This window comes from Amblyomma maculatum, chromosome 1 (genome assembly GCF_055883805.1).
Source record: "Amblyomma maculatum isolate TAMU_Amacu chromosome 1, ASM5588380v1, whole genome shotgun sequence".
Taxonomy (NCBI): domain Eukaryota; kingdom Metazoa; phylum Arthropoda; class Arachnida; order Ixodida; family Ixodidae; genus Amblyomma; species Amblyomma maculatum.
The window spans coordinates 111,220,445-111,247,255 of record NC_139344.1 but is presented as its reverse complement, the minus strand read 5'-3'; the positions used below and the strand labels follow the sequence as shown (position 1 = coordinate 111,247,255).

General features: G+C 45.3%; 1 protein-coding gene across 1 annotated transcript in view; it reads right to left on the bottom strand.

Annotated features, from left to right (window-relative positions):
• The window catches only part of LOC146203500 (protein qui-1), a 587,371-nt gene that overhangs the window by 548,287 nt on the left and 12,273 nt on the right, over positions 1 to 26,811 (bottom strand). The window contains exon 2 of the mRNA XM_084588801.1: positions 1,926 to 2,019. The gene's annotated coding sequence lies outside the window, so the exon portion shown is untranslated. The remainder of the gene's footprint in view (positions 1 to 1,925; positions 2,020 to 26,811) is intronic.

Genomic DNA, 26,811 nt, shown 5'->3' with positions numbered 1-26,811 from the left:
TTATCTATATTACCGAGAACCTCATCACACCATGTTTCACGCAGCGTTAATAAGACTCCATATCCCTAATTCTCTTTTAATTCCCTACCTCGGGGAGTGCAAACATGTACATGCATGTGTCGTTTTTTGTTTATTTAAGCGTGTATCTATAACTTGTCGAACCGTGCTGAGTGAAGTCTAAATTAGAACTCCTGGGAAAATCATAAAAACCACACATTTTCGACTGCTTCACTTCAAGTAACCGACGCTGTTATTCCTTCAGAATGCAATACACATTTGAGATGTATAGGCTTTGGATCTCTCGTTTTTTTTTTTTTGAAAATTCGATGGACTCTTTTTACTGTTTGGATTTTTAAACACACGTTCAGCTGTTTTTCGACGAAGATTATTTTCGACGAATTATTAGCTCACTTCTTTTTTATTTATTATATTTTGTTTGGGGGGGGGGGGGGGTAAGGATTGAACGTGCAGATGTATTGTGGTCACGTGGTCACGTGGTCACGTAGTGACATTGAATATACTCGGATATTTGTGTCAGCACAGCACGGACAGTTAATTTGGGGGTAATTATCTTGCATATCGCTGCGCTTGGATCTCTGTTTATAATTATAGAGATTTTTATTGTAATCGAAGAAATAACGCTGGCAAATTAAACGGCCGGGACACAAAACTCCAGTGGAGGTTTCGGTCTAAGAGCTAGGTTGACATGTTGCCGCTTAGCTCTCGCCCGGAATTGAGAGGGAGGGACAGGGCCAACGTGGGCTTTGTGTAGATGGCAGCCATGGAACATTCAATGCTCGCAAAAGCAAGAACGTAATTCGTTTTCATGCCGTTTCTGCACGCTTTCGAGTCAGTGTTCTGCATACAGCCGATAAACCCGCTTAAATGATTAACTGCGCTAAGCTGCGCTAAGCTTTCAGGGTGCGAGGTAGTGGTGCATACCGGACTTAACCTAACGAAGTAATGCTTAAAATTGGAAACTGCTACTAACCTATCAATACTACCCAGATATCTGGCTCATAGCTTCATTAACTAGTTCATTTTCAGCTTAAGCTGAAATAACTGTACTGCTCAACGGGCAGCTAGCTAAGCGAAAACAGTGATATTCCGAATTCCGAAAACTGAACTCGGCGGGCACTTTTACTCTTTTGTCCTTGTAAACCGAGCATTCCTAGATATTTACTAATCACTGACATCGACTCATCTCAGCATGCACTGTATTCTTTCCGCACTGAAGTTTAGAAAGCAAGTCTGACCTGCCAGCCTATATTTGATAGCACAGCCTCTATACCACCTGATCAGATTTGGAGTTGTTTCTTGTAGCCTAGTTTATTTTGTTCAATTTTCACTTTTTTTTTTCCAAAACTGCTCTGACACGGTATTTGTATCTCCTGTCACTGTCACACTTTCTTTGTCGATTCATTGATTAGCCTTTTTTTTTTTCTATATCCTTAACATGTATTTATCTTGTTTTTTAAAACCCAGTATGGGGGGCGATCGGCAACTGCTCCAATTCGTCTGCTGTAAATTCTATGATGTATTTTATTCTTCTTGTGTATGTAGTGTATAGTCACTGTATTTCTCGCGTATTTTTGCTTCTCTCATCCGAAAGTACATCAGCAAAAGTGCTCTGCTGCTTATGGGAAATTTAAATAAACCGTGACTTGCGCATTTCTTTGTCAAAAGTAACCAGGCTGCCGAGCACGCGGAACGTTGACATTGGCGGAGGCGCTGCGACACTGTGGTCGCCCGCCCTCTTCGGTTGCGAGGATGACACACATCAGGGAAACCTAAGTCATTGATGTCCTCCTGTGTATGAAACTGGTGTGAAGCGGTAAGGACAGCGTAGTTAGTTCTTGCGAAGTTGATATGTCAACAATTACGTCTTGTATTTATAATAAGTACTCTTGCAAGATCATGCTTACAAGCATATGTCTTCCGAGGTTTGCAGCATCGGTGTCTTCTTTTCGTCGTAGCCTCGCAGGAAAAAGAATAGCAAGGGCTTGCCAGTTATCCCACCTAGAGAAAGGGCGAAAATTGACAGAAATTTTAAAGATCCTTTAGCAATGCAGGCTATAGTTGCACGCGAAGCGTTCCTTTCTTTCTTATTAGCCCTGTCGCGAAGCTCACAAAGCTTTAACACTATGCACTATGCATGGTAGATACTCTTGATATGCTGCAGCCATTAACAACCACCCCATTTAGTATCCTTCTTTCTTTAATATTACCGGCTAATATTCCTTTCTACGCTATGACAGTTGTATATCGCAGATATGAAAGTAAAAAAAAAAAAAGGGGTGTCTTAGAATCTGCTTTCTTTCCCACATTTTATCAAGTGCAAGGGTTTCATGAATCTGCGCCCAAGAACAAACATGCGGCGCTGCACTTCGTTCCATTTTTCTTCTGTATCTCCGCTACTTCTGGAACTTGATACAGTTCTTTTCGCTACCGGAGCTTCACGCAGATCAATAACCCAACTCAAGCATTTATTTTTTACGACAGACCTCGGCGACAGAGAGGCTCTAGACCCTCAACAAAATGCGCGGACTGTTTACATAGTCCGAAAATTGAACAAGAGCGCCAGTTTATCGGCCTTCTGTAGAAAACTGCGAGCCTGGCTTCGAGTGCTTCTTTGGGCAGGCCATTCAAACAATGGCTGAGAAAAGTTGTAAATATATACTTGCGCAAGGTTCCTGGCAAACCAAAAAAGGCCGCATCTCCTGTGCATCGATGCGAAGAGATCTGTACGACTGCTATTTGTCCCAGGAAAGACAATGAGGATACGCCTGGCAGCATATGAACGGTGTTTGTATTCGTACGTATTGCGCGCTGGGAGTAAACCGAGGAGCAGCGGTCTCAGGTAAGCAGAAGGAAAAGAAAGGAGGTGCCCGCCAATGAAAGCGTCAAAACTGCAATAAATAATAAAGGATGTCAATTGCACTTCGCCCGAGTGAAAGGCGGGCACGCCGAACAGCGATGTGTTTGCGGCGTTCGCCGACGGAGAAGTACAGCGGCAGCAAAAAATGACTGAACCGGAAGGAGGTGTGCGGCCCTGGCGAGGAAAAGGCTCGACCAGGCGGAAAGCAAAGCCCCCTCCTCCCGACGTCTCAATCTATATCTTCTTTTTTTTTTTTTTTTTTTTTTTTCTCATGGCACGCCAGGGCGGCGCCCACCCATCGATGGCGGGAGCTACAGCTCCGCACCGTCTGTGGCAGCGGGGACTCGGCGTTGCGTTTGTACCTGCCTGCTCACCCGCGAAAGCGTGTTGGTATGACTGGCATGATCTGCTGACGCAGGCGCATCCCGGATCAAGACGGGTTCGACGATAACACCGCCGCCTGCTTTGTTTTACTCTCGCGGCCTTACTACGTGTGCCTCGTCACGGATCGAAGGACTCCCGTTCCAACTTCTTCATTATTGCGCGCCCGTTGACAGCCTTCGGCAAACAGCAGCCTGCGACTGTCGCCAACGGCCGATACCATAGTGGTAATGCGGGAAAATTGCTGGCGAAGAAAAGCATCATGGGCATCTCTCCTGTTTGTACCCATCTTTCATGGCAGCTTATTTCTGGCAGTGTCAAACGCCGCAACTGCGGTGAGACGAGGCATTAGACGTAGCTTGCCTCCGTACTAATAAAAATAATTGGTTCACCGGAAAGGAAAGGCGCAGTATCTGTCACACTTATTCTGTGAACACGTGTACCGCGCTTTAAGAGATGAGAGAAAGGTGGTAGTGGTAGTGGAAAGAGATAAAGAGGTGCCGTAATGGAAGGTTACGTAGTAATTTCGACTACCTGGGGATGTTAAAGGCGCACAGAAATCGCACAGCACACGGACACCACTTCGTTTCGCCTCCATCGAAACGCAGCCGCTGGCGGTCGGGATCAACCCCGGGTACTCCGGCACAGTAGTCGGGCATCTACTTCGCATCAATTCTGAGATACTTGAAAGCAAGACCTGGTTACACCTAGCGACAGCTTTCTAAAAATCAAGGGGCCTCAAGCCCATAAGTTCAAGATTAAGTGAAGAGCCGATCAGAAAGCTTCGGTGAGTGCAGCTCAAAGGTATTTCGCATGCGGAAGCCTTTCAGGAACAATATAGAACTGGATTTTATGATTTTTGCGTTATTCCATCCGTATTTGGTCCTGTATATATCAAACCATACCATTTGTATAATTCTTTTGTGAAATCAAGCATCCACCTTCATGCACCACATCACCGCGAGTACTCTGCTGCATTGATGCTATTGTAGAGAGCCAAAGTGTTACGTTAATGCTGTCATAAAGGCGCGGGAAGTGGTTGGGTAGCCACCGAGTGTATACACTAAGAACGACATGCTCGGGTAGTCATCCATGCATGGGCCCTGCGGTATAACGCGACAGCGTATATAAGGCTCATTCGACCAAAAAGCCTTTGCCGTACACAGAATTTAGATGCCGCGAAGAAAAAAAAAAAGTGCCGGAAAAATTCTGTGCCACTAACTAACATGCGGCGGACACCGGAACGCCATCGACACTTGATACGTCGTTGCCAAGACAGATGGCGCCTCCGTGTTTCCAGTGTGAAAGCATCTTTTCCAAAGCAAACTGCGCGTCTACATTGATTTCCCAATGCAGAAGCACCCCAGAGGGAACACAGGCTGCTATCGCGTCATGTCCTTAAGGCGGAGCTTAAGTGTCCGCCCAATGTTTTGGAATACTCTTCTCTTAAAAGCGAGAGAAGGTTCCCGATCAAGGAAAAGTTCGACGTCTCACTCGAAGTGCGCGCGGTTCGCTCTAGGAAAGGAGTAATGAGGCTGAGAAAAATAGAGGAAGGATGCGGGCTCTGAACGTAGGCATCTTTTTAAGGCAACTGTACACGCACTTTCGATCGTTTTAACCGTTTTAGGTTGTGCCCCATTCATTGACGTAGCATCCTGTCAAGTCGCAGTGTGAAAACAGTCGTTGCTTAGTTTCCAGCATCAGCTTCGAATGATTTCAAAGGCTTTGATTACGTTATAGATTGAAGATGCTTCATATTGCATGAGTAATACACGGAGAAGTCACTTATGCGTTTTTTAACGAGAAAAAGGCGGAATAGATGTCTAATAAATTCTAACTCTAACCTTATCACAATACCACTGCCACCACTACGTAGATGACGAAACGATCCCACTATATCTCGAACTACTTCAAACGAGGTGCGTTCCTAGTCCTGATAGGATTTCAATTTGATATGCAGTAAAATCTTTCTATCTCTCTTCCTCTCTCTTTAAAAGCTGCGAAACTGATGCCACTTTTTTTTTGTCTACCATTTGAACCTCCTTGCTTGCAATTGCTTACAAGCAGCCACAGTAACGGTGAGGACAGTTAGTGGGAAAACCAATTAAGGCTAATAAAGTAAGGGCAAAGCTAGGCATCCAAATAAGAGGCACTCTTAGGCTCCGCCGTCGAGGGTATGACGCGACCCAGCTAACGACTCCCGTTAGCCCTCGCGGATTGTTATTCGCGTATACGCACTTTTTCGCTCGCTTAATCACTAATCCTCGAATTTATGCCTCTTTCAGCTCACAAATGCTCTTAGGCATGCTGTCGTAAAATGTCAAATCACGTGAAAGACCTCCCGACATAGATGTGAGCCACCGCTTAACGAAGCCGTTAGAACGTGCATGCCTGCATGGCCCAAGAGTATTATACCATGTCTGACTCGGAACGCAACGGCCCTGGATGGTTTGGCTCCCTCCACCGTGACCTCTGAATTTAGAAGCCCTAGTTTACAGTTCCTGCCAAATCAGCCATTCCACGTGGTCGTATGAAATCGCGTAGCCCTAAGACCAGTCACTAGCCGCCCATGTCTGCTGCCAGAGGCATGCCCGCGATGTTTCGCCCACAGCGATGGTACCGTATTTACTGGAGGACGGGACATTTGACGTTATCTTGTTAATATGCAACTGGACATTCGGAAACTATGCTCAGGTTTTTTTCGCACCACAGAAAAAGGCGCAGCAATCAAGGGGACGCTTGGCCCATGACGGGAGAGAGCCAAGGAGGCTGGTATCCCAGCGCTGTGCGCGCGTTCCTCTGTCTCCTCCTGGCCTCGTGGCGTTGCGCTGCTTCGCTTGTTACTATGGCATCTCCCGTTGCCCTTACACCGGCATCCCTGACTGCGCCTCGTGTGGAATGCCAGGCTCTGACGCCGCGCATTCCAACCATGTGCAACCATGTGCACCGAGTCTGCATACCAATCAGGTACACTGCTGCTGAGGGTGGTACAAAGCGGAAGAGGTCTCAGGGAGTGCTTGATTGGCATTGCCTATAGTACAGGTATACAATTTTGCAAACGTTCCCTTCTTATTGGCTGATTTATTCTAAATTAGGATGTTGTACTGGCAATAAAATCATCGACACACAGGCGAACACGCTCTATCCGAGAACATGCACAAAGGTAGCGCATGGTGAGTTAGTCAAAGGTGTTACAAAGGTTGTGTACAGACTACACGAGACGTTATTTTTCACCAACCTTTACCGAAATTAAAGTTTAAACTAGCAAGATTACTCATAGATAATAAGTATGGCAGGAAATGCGTTGTTTTAAAGTCATTTGCCTTTAATGGCGTTTGGTATGAAGAAAAAATGAGGCGAACTCGAATTAAGATGCGGAAAACAAATTCTTCTCTCTTATCGCACTCACAAAAGCCGGTAAATAAACATTTTCACCAGTATGATGAAAATACTAGACTTCGCTTGGACTGTGAGATTTTATATTTCCCACGCGTAACACCAAATAAAGTTTGCCCAAACAGCTTTCCTAATTAAGCTGACTTTCTACATATTCTGGAAGCATGATTGTGCTAAATAAATATATTCTTTCCCGTCCAAAGAGGGCCGGAAAAGTCATTTAAGCTTCTGCAGCGGATTGATGGAAACAAAAAAAGTCTTCTGCTGGTTTCACTCTCATATTGCCTAACTTTTCATTATGATTTATGCGCTTATCAGTGCCTCATATTTTCAACTCTGGTGAGACGAACACAGAAACGATCTGAAAGTATATTTTGTACTTTTTGTATTGAGCTATAAATGAGTCGAAAAATACAATTGTTTTTCCACAATTAATCAAGGGGAAAATAAACATTTTAGAGCACAATTCTAAATGCCACCTGTACTTATAGTAGATGCAGTAGAGCGATGAAACACGAGCCATGCACTGCAGCTCGTGGTCTTCCGCACTCGCCGCTATCTAGCGTTGGCCCGCTAGTCCGATAATACACGTCCAACTCTGAGTATGCATTCGCGCTCCCTAGGTGAATCGAGGTTTCGAATAGTCGCCACCGTGACGCTGAAATCTCGCCCTGGATATGAAGGGCTTCATTCTGGCTGTCTTTATCGCATCACGTGCCTGTTTCAAGTTTCTGTTGCAGCCACTTGAAAATAATGCGCGACGATTTGTTTTCATTAAGGAACAAAAGCGTTAAGTGAAACGGCAATGAGGGGGTGTTTCAAAAGAGGAAGGGGAGGGGAGGGTTCGCAGCTTAATCCCCAGTAGTGCAGAGTGAAAGGTGACTGCATTATATTCTCTTGATTCTTGCTGGGATAAACCTGAAGTGAAGCATCGAAAGTCAACAACTGAAAGGAGACAGTGATGAAAAAAAGAAACGAAAACTCTTCTCATCATCACTGGTAAGAGTATGAAGGAGAAAACTTCCTTTTCGGCATACTCGGAACAAAGGACATTTACCCAATGAGAAAGCCTTCTGCAGACCAGTCCCTCAGAAACGGCAACCCTCACTCTGATCTTAAAGATGACGGAGTAGAGGGCGAAAGTTCGGGCAAATTACCGTAAACCCTGCCTACTCACGAACTTCACAGCGCTGAGTATTCCACATTCTTCGCTGACAAAATCAGTGCACTCAAGGCCTTGGGACTGCAGTTTGTTGGAGTGATCACATAAGTCATTACTAACAAAATGAAGCTTTATGCTGTAGAACCGGAAAAAGAAATTCTCCCGCCTCTTTTTTTTTTTTTTTTTTTTTTTTTTTATAGAGACACTTTTAACGTTGCTGTAGAAGGTATACCTACTGTGCGCACTGCATTGAGCTGCAGCTCACAATGATGAAGTATACATAACGACACACTCCAGCACAGTGCACGGGCGCGTAGGGGTGGCCCACCATAATGAAATAGTGCGCCGTCACCGCGTCGAACTAACAAGGGCCAATTTAGGAAACCATCCCCGACTTTCTTAAATAAATCGCGAACAATATTCTCTCGTCCATACCAGCGTCAGAAAGTGAGTGCTGAAAAAGCTGCTGTTAGGAAACTTAAACTCACATATACCTTTGCAATCTCGCGTGTGGTTTCGTTTGCTTATTAAACTGCCCCCAGCGGTTTCAACTGAGATCTTCAGCTAAATATCTCGTTTCGCAACAAAGAAAAATGAGAACGTTAAATATCGGCTTTTTGAAAGCATTTCCTCAGTTTCAAGTACGCAATATGCTCTACTTAAAAAAAAAAATAAGAAAATGTGTTTGTGTATATTTCAAACCAACTATTTAAAAAAAAAGAAAATATTATGCATGTACACGCTTCCACGCTCAAGAAATTTTAGCCAATTCTTAAGGAAGAAAAACGTTTTACTCAATTATTTTGCTTATTACCTGAAGGGGCTTCAGCAACTGATTTCATTGACAGTGTCATTTTGAAAAAGAATAAAAAGCTTCAGCACCAGAGAGCGCATCTCAGGCTCGCCATAGAAGTTCCCCAACGGCAAATTTTATTGCTTGTTCTTGACAAGCGATTCCTTTTTCCTGGCTCGAAATGGCTCCACTATTCTGTCCAGCAGGAAGTTTACATGCAGCTGACATCACTGACTTTGCGAAAAAAACTCTAGACACTTCAAAAAGATGTTTGAGAATAGCCTGCACAGTATACATCACGTTCCGCATAGGATTCATTCGTGATATAATAATAGGAACTTGTACGAAGGGCTCTGCTTAGTGTTTTTCACTGCTTTATTTTAACTAGGTGCGCTTGTCATGGAGGACTCTAAGCCGGCTGCCACAGACATGTACAGCCTCGTCCACTTCTAGCTATAACACGGACACTGCTTTCAAGGTGTCATTGCATCCGACCCGGCCACGCAGTAATCTAAAGTGGCTGGCCATGTGAAGCAGCACATCCGTGTCTCTGTGTGCTTGCATCGCTTTGCATCGATATCTGCCTGCGTCAGATACAATGTTGCTTTAAAAGCAGTGACCGTGTTCTAGCTAGAAGTGGACGACCCTGTACATGTGCCAGAAAAGTATAACAGAGCCAGCGAATGCAAAAAAGCTTGCTCGGCTGATGTAGTACCTACGTGAGATATCTAGATTACCTTTTGCAATACTTTTAGTGCGCGCCTGATTTGCGTTTCAACCGAAGCTATACAATTCCTCTGGAAACTTCTGCGAAGTAATATTTTTAAAGCACCTGTGCTCGCAGTGAACACAGAGGACACGCTTCCGTTTAGTATCGCACTGTATCCGTTTTTCAATCCCTCTGAGTTTTATTAATCGTGATTTAAGCTTCGCGTTTCTCTATCCATTGGAGCTAATTGGTAATACAAGCACTGTAATCGGATGCAATGCTAGAATAGCTGCAACAATCAAAAGCGAATGATGTCGGTTGATGTTAGCTGAGGGTTGTTGAGCGAACCAGACACACAGAAAAGACAAATTACAGACATAGCAATCTTCCCGCCTTTACTTTTCCCGTGCTGGCGCTCATTATAATGCACCCTCAGCTTATCACCAGCCGAACTGCGCGTCATCTCATGGTTAATGTTGGTGCAGCCAATGATGATAACACTAAAGAATGCGTCGGACTATTGATTTTTTTATGCTTTCAATGAAATACGGTGTTTGTCGTACGAAAGGAATTCGCCCTGAATGCTCAGAAGTTTTCTGCTCGTGGTTTTCTTTATTTCTTTTTTTCTGTCCTTTAGATGATGAGAGTCAGCTGGCACGATTCCGAGACGCCTGAATGCAATCACTTAATCTGCTTCAAAGCGTGAGGTCTTGCACTTCCCTTTCTGCATGCAACCGGTAACTCATCCCTGGCAAGTGTTCGGTCAGAGCGAATAGTAATCGGTGTTATTAATTAGCAAAATGCTCGGTATTTAATCTCGAAGAAAAGCAGATTTAGGCAGCACTCGTGTACAGGATCCCCCACTCTTAGTCGGAACACGGGAGCAGGTGGTCGCTGCCTTCAAAGCGTTATTGCGTCCGACGTGGCCGAATGCCGAAGCAAAGAGGCGCAAACACCGAGGGATGTGGGAGTATAGGCCTCGCATGGTCTCTGCCACTTCGCTGCAGTGCTTAGCCGGGTTGGACGCAATGGCGTGTTGAAGGGAGCGATCATTTTCTCGCGGGTTCGCACTTAAGTTGAAAAGGGTTGTTGCATATATAACGCGTCAGAGGTAGTGTAGTTAGAAAATAGAAAAAAGCTCTTCTCGTCACACCTAATATTCACGGAGTAAGCAGCGTCTGAAAGCTCAAAATTTCTTGCCTTTCATATGGAGGGAACCTCTAAAAACAAAACATTCATGAAGCTGATGTTCGAAAGTGGTCACACCAGAGCAGCGATATGAACAACATTTGAATGCAGTAAAAAATGAGCAGCGGAGTAATATTAGTGAGAATTTTTTACTGAACTCTTATGAAGCTTTTTGTCGTGTAGCAACTAGTTCAAGCAGTAAGGGCACGCCAATTAGCGGCTTATGTCCACAGCGATTGACAACCGATGTTACGCTAATGCAATTGGCTGTCTCCGAAAATATCCAAATGACTTCGCGACCATCCGGCTTGAAATGCTCACAAGACAATGCTTTATTATTTTCTTTCTGTTTGGCGACAATCGCCAAAAATAAATTTTGTGACTATAGCTATAACTGGACTGCTAATACTGCACCCGGAAACGTTTTGTAACGAAAAAACGTCCGTCCTGCTCCCCACTTGCGCCAGGATGTCAATGCATTTTTCAGACCTCTTTAAACAACCTCCAAGTCGTTGAATGCACGAATTGTAACTATCCAGCCATTCTTCAGCGTCTGAGCAATGTGATGACACGACAAGGTGTCATGACATTCATGTTGATCCGGTCACCGAATCTATTTAAACCGGGCATGGTGTTTGCGGAGCCGAATTTGGAATGGAGGACGGCCTATCAGCCCGACGAGGAGGTGGTCGAGTGCGCATGAAATCAAAAGCTCGACTTTCTTTGATTTATGGCCCCAAACATAGAAGAAGGGTGCAGACATTCTACTTTATTCCTTCCGCCGAAGGAGAGCAGATAGGAAACATGGCTACCATCATGTTTGCGAAGCCCGACTAGGGATACCTTCAGTGTAGAACAGTGATGCAAGCGAGATCGAGGCGCCTGTTAAAGATCGTTTGTGAGAGAGGCAATCAGAATACTGACGGATTTACTGATAATTGCAGTATCACGATGCAAGGTGGGACTTTGACAACAAGCATGATCGGTTCCTGAACGCTTAGATGACCATCGCTTTGTGCCACGCATTTCAACGAGAAATAATGCTGCACCCGCGGTATGTAACATTGTGAAAAACCATCGTAAATGTCCAGAGGTGAAAATATAGAAGTGGCATGTGACCTTGTTAAATACGACTCCGAATTAAATATATCCCTGCAGTATGAGACACGAGAAATGTATTGGATCTAAGTAATGATTATCGCATAATTCTGAATAATGAGCATATTCTTCGCTGTTTCCTAGCGGTTTTCTTCTGGATATTTTTTTTTTAATTAGCCTTTTTGTGCAAATCAGTTATTTCCTTTCCCACTTCTATTGCAGAGACCTGTATGAGAATGCATATGACTAGGAATCACGAATGAAAAGAGATGCTGCGAGAGTCTTGAGCCGAATTGGCAAACAAACGCAATGATGATAAATCAGCAGGCGCAAAACCGGGACTGCAGCCGGTGTTTGGTAACGATCAGTCAGTCCAGCGAAACAATCAGTGCACCAGCGGATAAGCAGCAGTGGAACCATGAACCAGCTTGTCAAAAACATTGTCTTTTGGCCCAATTTGCTACAAATGCGCAGGGCCCGGACACCGGCTGGTTGCTCGCGGTCAAAGGTAATGAGCACGAGATTTGTTCGAAAACATGCAAGGGGTGTGGCTGGAAAACGGCAGCGACAATGGACATAGTATAAACTTTAGATTGGACAACGGCCTGGATGTGAATCATTCGCGTGAACCACTACTGTTGCAATGAGAGTCCTAGCCAAGTTTGAAGATGAGCAACTAGACATTGGGCATGAATGCGAGTTTCCTAGATGAATGGGAAATAAGCGCTGCAACCTAGCAGTTAACTGGTTTGTCAATAAAAGTGTTATGTACGCATTTATCTCGGGCAGCTTTTAACATAGGCTCAAGCCTGATACGCGGGATAAAGCGCTCTCAAGCAGTAGAAGACATTCGCTCTGCAGCTTCGCAACATTTTGGATAGGAGGTTGAAGGATTCATGCATGATGCGTTCAAGAGCACTGACATACTACGAGGAATTCACAGCTAGGAATACCGGAAATTAATACCAGGAAGGCTCCGCCCTGAACTAAAGCACTCAGTGCGTGTGCCAAGCGCTCTTGAATAGGAAAGTGAGTTTCAACAAGAAGGGCAGTAACAAGATAGGGACATTACAAAAAACAATTGCACGCGATAGCCATAATCGCTAGGAACAATGCAAGTGCGCAATCTTAAGCAACACTCACGTGCAAAAATGCAACCTCGAATGTACGGAAGCTGAGGCCAGGAAGGTTCTCCTGAGTTCTCTTATTAGTGCTGCCCTGCTTCTCTACCAAGATCTAGAACTGCACAATTAATGGGTTTCTTTTGAATGCTCAACGACGCATTGTCTTCGTGGTACGAGAGCATGATGCGCTGGCAAGGCTTCACATTGCAACAATGTGCCGTGTAGAAGTTGTGCTTGCCAGCACACTTACTGGCCTATAGCTAAACCGGGACACTAAGGGGGCGTCGCACTAAAAATATTTTCGTTATGTGTGACACAGGTCGCTGACTTCAGAATTGCATTTTGTTTCTAGGATAGCTCATATAGCTGTAGAGTGTTTATATTTAACTCCTTCGATATATCATCCCTAGGGGCGTGAAATAATAAAGAGAATTTCCCATTTTTTTTTCTACGTCAACTTACTCATACAGCTCTGCCCAGAGAAAAAAACCTAAAGTTCTTACTTTACATCTGCACTGTCGCATGCGAATAAAACAGCCCCGCGTATTCGTATTAATAAGAAACCGTTTCTTCCATAAATGTCTTCAGAAACTATTGCTCGTGTACATGAAAAATTCGAGAGCTTCGTTTCATTCCTGAACGTGTTTCGATTTAGGAGCAAGATGCAGAGTCATTCTCCTGTCATTCACTACGAAATGCCAAAAGGGATGACTGATTGTAATCGCTAAAAAAGTGAAATCTGAAGAAATCAAAGTTATTGTTCATTTCCCTCTTGGTCTCGCTTATCACGCCATATACGTTTCCTCTTGGCCAGAGAAGAGCTTGATTCTGATCTCTCCACCTCTTGGTGATACTAAGATAGGGGCTCTCCGTCAACGAAAACCCACGGAATTCTCTGTGCGTCGGCACTCCCAGAAGAGCGATACGCTGCTTTTTTTCCCCGCTGCATATCAATAGCATGCCATTTTCAAGGTTTGCGATGTGTTACCTCCCAAAACAGATGACGACCCCAGGCTGAAGAAAAAACAATTTAGCTAAGTATTCGTCAATTTTGCCCAAATTGTTCCCTTTATTCACCGCGTCTCTCTTAAGAAAGCGATAACATGCTTAGGGGTCAGCCGACAGCAGAAAACGAAAATTCCTACATGAAAGAAAGCGAACTGGAGAGAAAAAGTTCATGCTTATACATAATGAAGTTTTCATGAGAGTTAATTATAAAAAGAAAGCACTTCTTCCTTCACAGTGATGCTGGCTTTTTGCTACTATTTCATGAGCACACAAATATGGGCATACCACTGGGAGGTACAAGGAATCAATGACTTTATTTAACTCCATCGAGCTTAGCAGCTTCAGCGAGCCTTGGGACAATGCCCGCAAAAGACCAGAAAAAAAAAAAAAAAAAACGTGGCCGTTTTTTCTCCGCTGAGCTGGACTGTTGGGAGGACTCTCTTCAACCGGCAATGACAACAGTAGCAAATGGCCGGTCCGGATCGAGAAAAATAGCAGTAATTTTAATGACCTAACTAAACAACAACACTGGTCAGAGGTGTTTTGTCTCGAGGGGGATGCCTTTCGGAAGAAGGATGGCGAGATAACTTCCTGCCAATCCCAGCTGTTCTTACGAAACCGCACGTGCAGCATGGTCTGTCTGAAGCTTCAAATCGCTCCGCTCTACTTGATGTCCGCGTCGCTTATTTGCACACGATATTATGTTTGTCGAAATATGAGACAACAAAAAGCTATTCAGCTTCTCCGATTTGTGCGTGAAGCATTTGTCCTGCGTGGGTAGCCTAAAATTTTAATTTTATAGTATTAAAAACGCGAACACGAGGTGCTTCAGTGCTTTCAGTAAGCTACACGAAACATAGGAGCACGAAAGACTTCTATAAGCAGCCCAGCAAGCTATCTGCTGATCAGACAAAAAAAAGTTGCCCGATCACCTGACTTGCGTTAAATTCATGATGTGCTCAGAAATGCTTTTGCTCCAGGACAGCGCAATTCTGTTCAAATATTCATGGGCTCGTAATGTCCTGCATATATTGTGTACGTTTCTGAAACGCTATACCGCGCTAAACATCGTCGTCGTATAATTTTTTTTTTATTATTTTTTACAACGCGACAGTGGTAAGGCTCCCGCTCACTGGAAAGTCTGGTGTCGGCGGTGTAGTCTGCGTGAGCGAAAAGTCGCGAGCACGCCTTTAGCGGGAGACAGATGGCATGATTAGGCATTGACTGGTTGGCAGGTTGGGCGAAGTCGCACGGTCGCACGACATGGCCGAGTTAATCAGTTCTGGTAACTCCGCTGAGACAGAAATTGAATCAGAAATGTTCGAATTCCTATATTCAGACACGCTTGCCTAGAGGCGCACGCAGGCACGTTTGTAAGACATGGCTAAGCGGTGCGTTTTATTTCTATTCGCCTTGCATACATTCTGGTAGCTGACGACTGTACGCTAATGAGCACGCATGAGATAATAGAGGCGCGAATTAATGAATTAATGATCTAGCGACTCGCAAATTGAATGTACGCGAACGAAGTCCTGCAGGCGGGAAACATTAACGCTGTCGTTTCATACTCTTAAAAGCCGAGCTTGAATGTCCCTTAATATTTTTTTTTTGCTTGGGATGCTTGTTTGGGAAATAAATAATAGAAATATATACATAAAAAGCAATCATATTCCAACTTCTGCTTGCCCTCCCGCATACAAGATGATTTTAACAATATCACAGCACGCAGTAGCTCGCAGATCGAATGATGTTTGAAAAAATAAAAAATAAATGCAATAGACATACGGAGAGGTTTGAATGTAGGCATTTCATGCTCACTCTTTGTGTCTCTAATCCCTAGATTATTGGCAAGTGGAATCATGAGACTTAGGAAGAGAAGTAGTTAACGAAGTGAGCAGTTGTCGCCTAGTCTCCCAGGCTTGGTCTGTGATATAGCAGGGAGGCCTTATTTCGCAGAATTGAGATAAATGTTGCTATCTATAGGCGTCGCCCGATTTTCTCAAAATAATGAAGCACGAGAAAAAGAAACAAAAAATGTGCCCCCGCGGATAGAGCGAGAACCTATTAATTATACCGCCATTCTGCCTCATGCATAAAACATTTGAGAGGCTTCATCCTCCAGGGACTGGGCGCTTCACATTATCGTACAGTGAGAACAGCGCGACAAGAACTGACACGTGGAACAACAGAGACGGCGCGTTTGCATGCTCAAACCGATTCCCTCCTGGGAACAGCAAACAGGCGGAAACGGTGCTACAAATTCGCGGGACCTCGCGCGGCACCGTTCTTATCCGCTCACTGCCGCTCGGAAGTGGAACTTGGCTTCGCGCTATCGAGGCGTCCCCACACAAATGTGCTGACTTGTTCGCGAACGGATCGGTGCGAGTAGTAATGAAAGTGCTTCTGCGCCCCGGGAGACGAGCGAATCCATCATTTGCTCATTATGCGCTGCGAACTGCAACAACTTTTTCGGGGCTCGTGGGATTCAGGGGCCGATGGGATGAAAGGTTAAAAAGCGAACGAGCTCACTTCAGTCGCCATCGTGCGAACTGGCTTAACGCTCGCTGACTTATTTGATACCTGACCCCGTCGAGCATTGTTCAAGACATTTGAGGGTCCCACAGGCGAACAACTGTTGCGTCATTTGAGGAGAGCTCCATTAGCCTTTTTTTTTTTTTTAACTTCCTCATCTTCTTCCAACGCTTTATGCGAAAGGACGTGCGCGTCAGCGTGCCGCGTCGGCGCAGTCCTTTGTGGAGCACCGTTGTGTGTGCTCTTGTGCCTGTCAGAGAGTCCGCTGGTAAAATTATTGCTCGTGTCCGGCGCCTGGAGAACAAGCCGCCGAGTGCACGACGGTGACATGTTTTGAAATAAAGATCACGGGTCGAAATTCTCCCATGGCAACGGCGTCATTGCTTAAGCTATGCCACAGGAGTATCTTATGTAGCGCACGTGCTTCCTCACGGTATACCTTAGGTTTAGCAGGGTCGGTATGACCAGCTCATCTAAAAGTCAAAGCTGATTTCAGCGCGCGTCTAGTTCATACATGATTACGAACGCAAGCGACATTTCAAGCTCTTTAACGGTGGACATATGCAAATCTGCGTTTATGAACAGCCTCATATGGACGATTTCAGCATGCTCTTCTCTGTTTTTTGTATCTTTTAATCAAGCACCAATCTCGCAAGCACACTTCCGCCCCCTCACATCTTGAGATTCTCGCTTCCTCGTCATACGCATTTACGCTTACTCATTGTCGTCACTCTTGCCGCGACTTGCACTCACCTAATGCAACATCAAAAACGTTCGCTACGAGAGAATCTGCAAATCTCAACAGTGCGCCGCCTTGGTCGAAAGCGTGGGTTTGTTCAAACGCTGACCTGTCAGCCTTTTGTGCCTAGCGATTATTATCGCAGCACGGTGCCGCTGTCGCAGTGGAACTGACCTGAGTTCTCAGGTCGATGCGGACACATATCACTTTGTACACATTAAAAAGAGGTCTTTCTTTTTCTTTTACGCAGGAACCATGGGAGCGGTATCATTTTAACCAGCAGAAATAGAACAGCAACTATGGCCCCGTATACTAGCACTTCTGTTCTTTGTGAGCGAAATACAACGTTGGAATCGTGCCCCTCTCGGTAGCAAGTCACCACGGAGTTGCTGAGTAGAGTAGAAGAAAACACGCTTGTGGTGCAATGGATTGGTTATCTTCCTCAATTGTGGAACGTGTTCTGTTCGAAACCCACTTACGTAAGCCCAAAGGTTTATTACATGTACAGCCGTCTTTCTGCAAGGTGAGGTGATCACGCGTCCCTAAAATTGTCATGCTGTTGGCTTGCTTTTGTAAGGTTGAAGGTCTCAAAGTAACATCGGCTACGAGAGATGCCTAGTAGAGTTCTTTGGAAATTTTGACCGCCCGACGTTCTTAGCATGCACTGATGTCATAGTACACGGGTGCCCTGCGTTTGGCCTCGATCGTGGCTGCAGCAGCCGCACTTGATTCCGCGTGATCGAGATCAGCAGTCCAACGAGCTAACCACTGAGCCACAGCGGCGGAATCACTCAGTTACTGGCCGAAAGATGCCGGATGATGGTGACCTTCATCGAACTGCCAAATATTTGATGCTTTATTTGGCTAAGCGGCTAATTCGAAAGCTTTGGGTTTGGACACAGCACGAGCATGCAGTAAACTCCACAAAACTTTCCTGATGCAACCGCTACTGTAAAATACGTTTTAGATGGATGACGCTACAGACTGTTACTACGAGGAGTATCGCTCTGCAGTGCTACATTATTGTTGGGAAACACAAGAATGTTCTGCCCGGCCAAACGGTTATTATTTTACATCACGTGGTCAGATGCTTCCTTTCGTCTTCAGCAACGTGCTCTAAATGCTATCAGCTATGTAAGACGGCGAACTAAGCCTCGCTAGCGAATTATATAACGTGGTACTCAGCTCTGCTTTTCTTTTTGATAAACTTTAAGCCGCTAAGAGGAATAATATTGGTGTTACAGATGTTGTGTGTGAGACCCTCAATTGTCTTTTATTACGTGCTGTCTTCCAAAAAGCGCAGACATTTCGACGTCATGGTGTCGGAAATGCGTTCTGCACTGCCTTGCTTTGGGCAAACAGCTGCTAATTTTCACCCCGTGTGTGCAACCATGCAGTTGCATTGCCATTCGATCTTGTCATAAAGGCGTCATGGACGTATTCAAGGAAAGAGTGAGCAGACTGCCAAATTTCACAGCACAGAGACAAACTATATATATATATATATATAAACATATCGCTAGGTCTTGTTAAAAGAAACGGGATTAAAATTAAATCTAACACAATGAGTTCCCCGGTCATGAAGTTTTGTCATGTGATTTCGTTGGAAGTCAACCACGAAGAAGGAGTTTCAAATACGCCGAATTCTCGCGGGTGGTTTGTCGTCCGTGTGTGCTTATGCACTTTTGATATGGTCAGTAGTAAGGAAAGGTCGCACGCTTATCTGGAGGACGACATCAGCGAGTCTGTGCCAAGAAAGCGATTTAAAAGAGCTCCATCATTGGCATCACCCAATACAAGCCTGCATAAAGTCACAGATTGTGCCAGACGCTCTGTGTTGCATTTTACTGTATGTATAATGCTCACCTTCACTATAAAACACGAGAACGCGTTGCTCGAGAACTGAGGAGCGGCTATACTCATCATCACGTCGGTCACTGTACGCCTTCCTAGTAATACCCTGATCGAATATCGTTTACAGAGAGTGCTCTTGATTTCATTCCCCTCTCATTATAGGTAAGAAATGTCACCGAGGAAGATGACAATCTGTATTGGTGTACTGGTGAGAGCAGCACTTTTCCCATGATACCGACTTAATTTCTATTAATATTAATCAATCAGTTATATATTAAGAATTATTTTGTTGGGTATGCAACAGATGCGTGAATAAAAGCGAAATAATCACTCGGAGTTTTACTCTAGCTTACGGCAGACACGCTCCTTCTCGGCACTGTGGCAAAGCCAATTCTCCACCCTCGCGTTATTATATTGACAGACTGTGCTCCAGAGTCGTTCTTATACTGCTTAAAGGTTTCTTGCGAAGTCGCGTGTGTTTAGTTGTGCCAGTATTATGGCGCTTTCATCCCTTGCTCTCTACATTTTTTTTTTTTTTGCACGGCCTTTCTTCCTGCGGCATGCCCCTAAAATGATCCATGTATTTTTGTGAAGCCTCTCCTGTTAAGAACCTAGGCGTACAGCATTGATTCAAAAAAATAAGAAAAAAATTACAGCTTGTCCACACAGCACCTCTGTGAAGCTTTTGAATAGCCCGTCATTATACTGGCCGCAAGCGTGAGCGTCGTGCAAGTATTTTAAGTCGTTATTATATCAGTGAACGACGCTTTCCGGAAAATAGTTTGAATGTTTTCCGAAGGTGCGAAAACCATCAAGCCAGCTTTAGAAATATGACTGGGAATATGATAATAATTGCTCTTGCAGAGATGATTCTACAGACACTACATGCAAAGCTTAATCGCTCTATTTTCGAAGAGGGAGTTTTAGCAATTTACCGGTGTGTACAAGATGAGTTACCTATAATACTCTATGGAAAGCACTCACTTGGCGTCGCAACATTATTTCCGACCTTCAACAGCTTGCAATATCAGTTTCGACAGCGAAAACTTATCTCCCTGGCCGCTTGCGGCAAGTTCAGCTTTACGGCTTAAAGCCTCTCTTTTTCCAGGGGTTTTAAATCCGAGTGAAGGAACCGAAAGGGGAGGGCAAAGGCCACTGTGTTTCCAGAAACGCGCTGTTCTGTGAAAAACAGCGGTAACACGAATGGATAAGACTGAGCGGTGAAGAAAACACCATATAGTCCTAGTACTCTGTTTCAAAACTCCTCGCGCAAAAAGAGAGAGTCTAAATAAGGCAGAACTGATTATTTTCAAATCGGGCCGCAAAAGAAGGCGCTGTACGCACGCGCTTGTTCGGAGCTCCCAAGATTTATAGCGGTGTTTGCTGTCGGCTGTGCGACGCGCGGGGCTCAGGGGACACGAAAGCGCACTCAGGGATCAAAATCTGCACGCGGTACGAGGCCGTCACGACGGGCCGACAATCGGGCCGGGGTGTCTAGCTGAGCTCCGCAATACAGTTTGAAAGGAGGCAATGGCCGCCGCGGCAGTCCATTCGTTCTCCCCACGCCCGCGAGTCCGCTACCATACAGCTGCCCGTGTTGTCGGGATCAAGGCACTGGCTGCGCCCGCTCTCATAGTTGGCCTTCCCCAGGGAATCGAGAGCTGAGAACGCGTTGTTCGAAGAAGACGACGGGCTGTTGAGCGCGCCTGGAGAGTTTGGGTCGGTGAGCCTCGCAGAAGAAAAGGCAGAAAGAGACCTGTTCGTTTCGTTCCGACACGATCTTTGTTGAGCAACAGGAGACAGGCGGACGACGTACGCTCCTACCCTGGAGATTCGGCGCGGGAATCGATGCGCTTGAGTCTGCCGCCAATTGGGAGAGCGACCGCTGGTGACCGTGCGAGGCCCCTCGGGATTTTTTAAAAACTTTTTTTTTTTCTCTCACTGTTTTAAGACATTCACGCTGCTCCTTACGATATGTATAAATTACTTATGGCTTTTCACGGCCCACATCAGAGAACATCCCGGCTCGTATTCGTCGGTACGCGCTAACAAGCGGTCTTAAGAGGGAAGGAAGCTTTTGGTCCACAGCGTACTATCATTAGCTCCTTCTTACCTGCCGCCAAGTGAACTCTTGTTAAAACATCGCCGAAGAGGCTAACCCGTCACCAGTACCGTCTATTTGTTCATTATCTGCCCATTCTTCGTTGGATTATCTTAGAGTTTGTTAAAGTCCTTGTGTGTTTTTAACTCCTGCCTTATCCCCTCCTTTGCCCCGCCGCGATGGTGCTCGACAGCTGTAACCGAGGGTGCGGATTGGGATCTCACGGCAGCGACAGCCGTTTTTTGATGGCAGTGGAAAGCAAGACGCCCGTGGGCTGCACGATGTCAGTGCGCGTTAAAGAACCCCAGGTCATAAAAATTTCCGGAGCCCTCCACTACGGCGTCTCTCATGCCTTCAGTCACTTTGGGTCTTCAAACCCCAAATCCAAACCTTACCCTCGTTGCAATATTTACTGTTACAATTTGTAATAGGTAACAATGTGTATTTATTGCTTCTCCAGGAGCCTGTGATCCCTGTGGGCATTTCGACCGACAAAACATAAAGATAGACAGAGAAGCCGCACCTTTCATGGAGGTTGTCAACCATTAAATATTTTATTCTTTGACATGCGCTCTAGTGCTGTAGAAGTTACAAGCATCGCACTTAGATAAAGTGTTTATCGTATATACGTCGCAGCAACATTGTTTAATGAGATTATTTGCCTTCGTTGATCATTTAAGTCGAGGCCTTTCTGCACTCTTGCGATACTCCCAGAAACCCTCAGTGTGCAGAGGATATTTTTCTGCTATGACTTTAGTTAGGTGGAAGGAAGAGGGCTTAGAGTTAACCTATACGTCTGTTCAGACAGGCTGGTTAGCTTGTCTTCCACATTCTTCCGCTCTCCTCATGACCTTCTCTTTCGATGGTTGCCATTTTCCAGGTTATTCTCGCGGCAAGCACTATATGGTTGCGTATTCTTTCACGCTCACTGAACCCCAAGTAACTAAGCCACCATTCGCCTCCCACCATCTCTTCCTGTAACTCTCAAAGTTTACCAACAACCCTCTCCCTTGAATCCATAGAGGCGGATTTCTCCCTCTGCAATTTGTCACCTGGCAACTGTGGCAAGTGCGCTACGGAACGTCCACGACGGCGACAACGCGAAACCGAGGAACGCATCAGAAAGATTACACACTCTAAACAAAGTATGGACCACAGGCCTCAAATTCAGGATATTACGCGTGCCGCATTCAAAAAAGAGCGTTCCTCGAGGGCCAGGAGCCGAGAAATAAAAAAAAAATAAAGAATACATGGAATGCGATACCTATCGAATTTCAACCATGATTCTTGACCAGACGGTATGCCGTCAAACCATCGACTACAAGGAAAATAAAACAATAAGCAAATAAAAAAGAATCAAATAAACAAAACTGGTCAAAATATCTAGCTCCCAGAGCCCACCCTCCGACTCTTCGTGCGCGGTTCCCCAGCAGATAGGCCGTTCGATTGCTGAACCCAAGGACGCGGGATCGAATTACGGCCGTGGCGGCGGCTTTTAGATGGAGGCGAAAAACAAGGCACCGGTGTGCTGTGCGATGACAGTGCACGTTAAAGACCCCAAGTTGGTCGAAATTTCCGGAACCCTCCACTACGTCGTCGCTCACAGCCTGAGTCGCTGTGGGATGTTCAACACTGTAAGCCAAACCAAATCAGCCGCAACAGATTTTGGTCTATAGCCGGGACATCCGGCAGGTGCTTGGATCGGGCGGAGGCTGCGCAGGCCACCTAGCCATAGATTGTAATATATTGCCCTTACTCTTGTTTTGATTTTGGCTAGCGGTCAGCCAGCCTCGGTTGAGTCAATTACACCCATTCGAAAATCTATTTTTTGTCCATTATCCTTAAACCGCAGTGTTTTGGCTAACATCAGTCGCGTTGTCTTAAACTAGCGCCACCCAGTGGCAGCCAGTAATGAACACCATTTAAGTAATTGCAGATAATTTAAGCTTGTAGCGTTGAGAGAACTAAGAGACTTTCGAGAGATGCTACGTGAACATTGCAATTACCATGGCTAATTCTTGCTCCTCGCCATAAATTATGACCTATATACCTATCGCATGCACTCGCTTACATCAACTACTTCTGGAGGCTATAGAAAACTACTCAGAGAACCGAATATTCCGAACCCCCGCCGTAATCTTGACTGTTCAGTGCAACGCGAAACGTGCTGGAAGCCGTGAAAGCATGAGGCCGTTTTGCAAATTTCCTGGGCTTGTCGAAATAAAAGAGTGCAAGTGTCAGGGCTAATGCAATTGCAGATCGCGTGCTCTCACCGGCATTTCTGATATGCTCTTTTCGGCAAGCCTTTTTTAGACGCGTAATCACTTGCGGTGCTGTTAGCCTTCATTCCCTTCGTTGTGGCTTTCGCGAGGGCACCTACATCGAAGTGTCGTACAACAGTGCAAGCTCCACGCGGTGGCTGCACGCCTGCGAAGGCCAGTGCGGCGGCAAAGAAGCGCTTTCGAATCGCCAGCTTCGCTGGGAGCACGTGCCTTGCCTTCGGAGAAGTATCGACTTTCCGCTGTCGAGTTTGACTGGAACGGTCGATCATCGGGGATTGTATTGTTCCGAATAGGCAGAGAAGGGATCAAAACACGCACGGATCGACCAGTACCGTTTCGATTTGCTTGTACGTTTGCGTTGTGAACTTACCGCGCTCCCTCTAGAAGTATCGATTGCTGTCCTCCGTGCAAAAGAATATAAGCACCTGTAGAATGAAGGCCTGTAATGCAGCAGAAACTTTTATCGGTTTTGGAGAGTGACCTAGTAGGAAAGAACTGCGCTAGTGACCTGACCTCAGGGAACTTGGACAGAGCCTTGCCGTTAATATGCGCGGAAACTAGGTTCCGTATTTTTCCATTCTAGAGTGTTTGACGTTCTTCTACTTATATTAAAAAGCCGATCAATGACGAGAAGATTTTAAGGCGACCCGGTAAGGACATCTGAGGCACACGTATTTCTCTGCGGCACTGCCGTGTTTTTTGTTTTTGTTTTTTATCATTTTCAGTTTAATGTTCTTGAATATGCACTCAGATTCAGCAAAGGGGGACCATTCCTGAAACGGGACTCGGACTGTTAAATATTTTATTCACTGGTGGAGGAGTAACTTTTACGCGTGAGACTGACCCTGTAATCATCTCGCAAGCAATCATTGCACCTTTTCTTCAGCGTAAACAAATCGTGAGCTGCTATAGAATGAGCACTAACACTACCCTGTTTCATAAAAAAGTCAGAAAAGGCCGTATGCAGCTCTTTGTGAGCCTGATCTGATTTATTCAAGGCAGCTGAGTACATTAATACTTAAACATTCCTTCCGATGTAGCTCAGCCCACAATTACGGAGTGATATAAAAATAACTTTTTCTGTGTTTTTATACGACGCAGCAACATCGATATCTGCTTAGTATCACCACCATCTCTTTCTAAAAGTAAAGTGCACCGAGTCCAAAGTCGACAATAACTACCCCGGATAACACGCCTATAGACCAACACCGTGTTTATAAATGAGGCGTTGGCTGCGCCGCAGCCGACTGGGGGTGAGAAGTAGGGCTAACGCCCATTGGAATACATGGAACCGAAAGGTTCCAAAGCAGTTTTCTCATTTCAAGGGGTTCCAATGATGTGGTTATTCGGTACATAGCAACTATGAACATCGCAGAACAGATCACGAAGGTATGAAATCTCATTACCGAGGTGAAATATTTTTAAAACACTGCGAAACGCATGGGGGTGCGAGTTGGGAGGGCGACCCGTAGAAACGCATGCAAACAACCCTTACCGCAACATTTTTCTCGTTTGGCAGAGCACCAGAAGTGGTGGCCAGTCATTAAATGTTACCCAGCACTTTGAAGAAATATGTGACAAAGTATGCTGCGTCATTACGGAGGCAGTTTACTTTTAAAACTCCCCCAGTAATCTGTGTTGTGAATCCGGACACCCCCAAAAAGAAAGCTGGGTGAAGCGAATCGCACAGTCTTGTTTATAGTCTGATATGCTGCAGCATGGGTAAGTTAACCTAATAATACTGTTGCTCAAGTGATACAACCTAGACAGAATTACATTTAAAAAGCAGCTGTCAAACGTCATACGACAATCGCGCATTGCAGCGTCTGCTAGCGACGGCGCCGGTGGTGCATGGTGGTCAGAGACTGTACGCGGTCAGTTTATCGTGCTGTGAAGAGGCCTGTAAATCGTCAGACTTTCAGTGCTTGCAAGGGAATGTGGTGTGTGATGCAGCCATGTCGGACTACATGAAAATATTGTCGGAATCGGATAAAGAGCGCTACAATAAAAAGCTGTACTGACGGCGTTGTGCCCCCGGACCCATTTGCTACGTCTGAAACACATTGGGAAGTCTTCCAGACTGACGCGGGTGCTCATACACTATTGGGCATGGGAAACGTTGTAGTGTATGTGATTTTTTCTCCCAGTCGCTTCACTCCAGAGACCGTCCAGGCATACAAGTCCCTGGAGGCATACAATTATTTTGAATCAGGTGGGTGCGCGCAAATTCATCAACGGGCATATATGTTAGGTAAATATTTTTCGTTTATTTTCTTTTTCTCCGTGGTATCCATATGGCTGTCGTATATCGGTCTGCGCTTTCTGTGCGGTTTTCTGGTATTATTTTGTTTTCCCCCGTGCGGCGCAGGCCATGCTGCGCGTACACGGACGTCGGAATATAGAGCATGTCAAAATGTTTGCTTGGGACTTGCTCACCGCATGCATGTATCGCGACGCAACTACATATTCATTCATTTTAATACTTACCATCTACTTAGCCATGACCGATGTTTTCAGTAGGCAATGACGTCGTGCCCGTTATTTTGCGTTTTTTTTTTCTCTCAATTTACAAAATGAACCATGTCTCGATGGCATCGTTAGTACCTTACGCGGCTCGTGCAAACCGCCAGCCTTTGCTATTTTTTTTTCTTTTTTGTTTTGCTTCCGCCATACAACATGGTGTCGGGGCGTGGTACAAGACGTTCACAAAAAAAAAAAAAATCATATCCGCTTGGGCGACTCATTTCCTAGACGTGGGGGTTTGTCTGGAAGCACGAGGCACAAATGTATTGAAAAATATGCTTTACAGAGATGTCAGACACGGGATCTTGTTGCATACGTATATTCATGACAGACACGGAATTTTGTTGCATAGGTATATTCATGACCTTAAAAGAATGCACCAGCTATTAACAAAGGACTGCTTTTATAGCCGCAAAAGTCAGCTTCTTTGCGAAACATTCTTTACATTGTATGGGCCGCGTTACCGCAATGCATTTCTAACTCAGATTCTAGACAACGAAGTGTTTTAAAAGTAGATTGCCACCGCAACAACGCAGTATACTTTGTCACACACTTCTTTGAAGCGCTGGACAACCTTTAACGATCGGTTGCCACTTAACGTGCTCTGCGAAACGAAAACAATGTTGCAGCAAGTTGTGTTAACATGCGTTTATACGGGTCGCCCTCCCAAGTCGCACCCCCATACGTTACTTGGTGTTTTAAAAATACTTCGCCTCGGTAATGAGACTTTATACTTTCACTATTTGTTCTAGGATGGGCATGGCTGCTCTGTGCGGAATAACGACATCATGGGTACCCCGTGAAATGAGAAAACTTCTTTGAAATCTTTCGGTTACATGTATTCCTATGGCCACTAACCCTAATTTTCACCCCCAGTTGGCCCAGCCTGGCGATAGAAGCGCCGCCGCATTGCGCTTACGTCACAGATCGGTATTGGTCTAAAGAGGGTGCAACCTCAATGCCTCCATTGTCTGGTTAGCGATATAAAGCTCTTACTATGGTACAGGTGGCTGCGGAATTTTAGTTGAGTTGGTGCAGTTCTG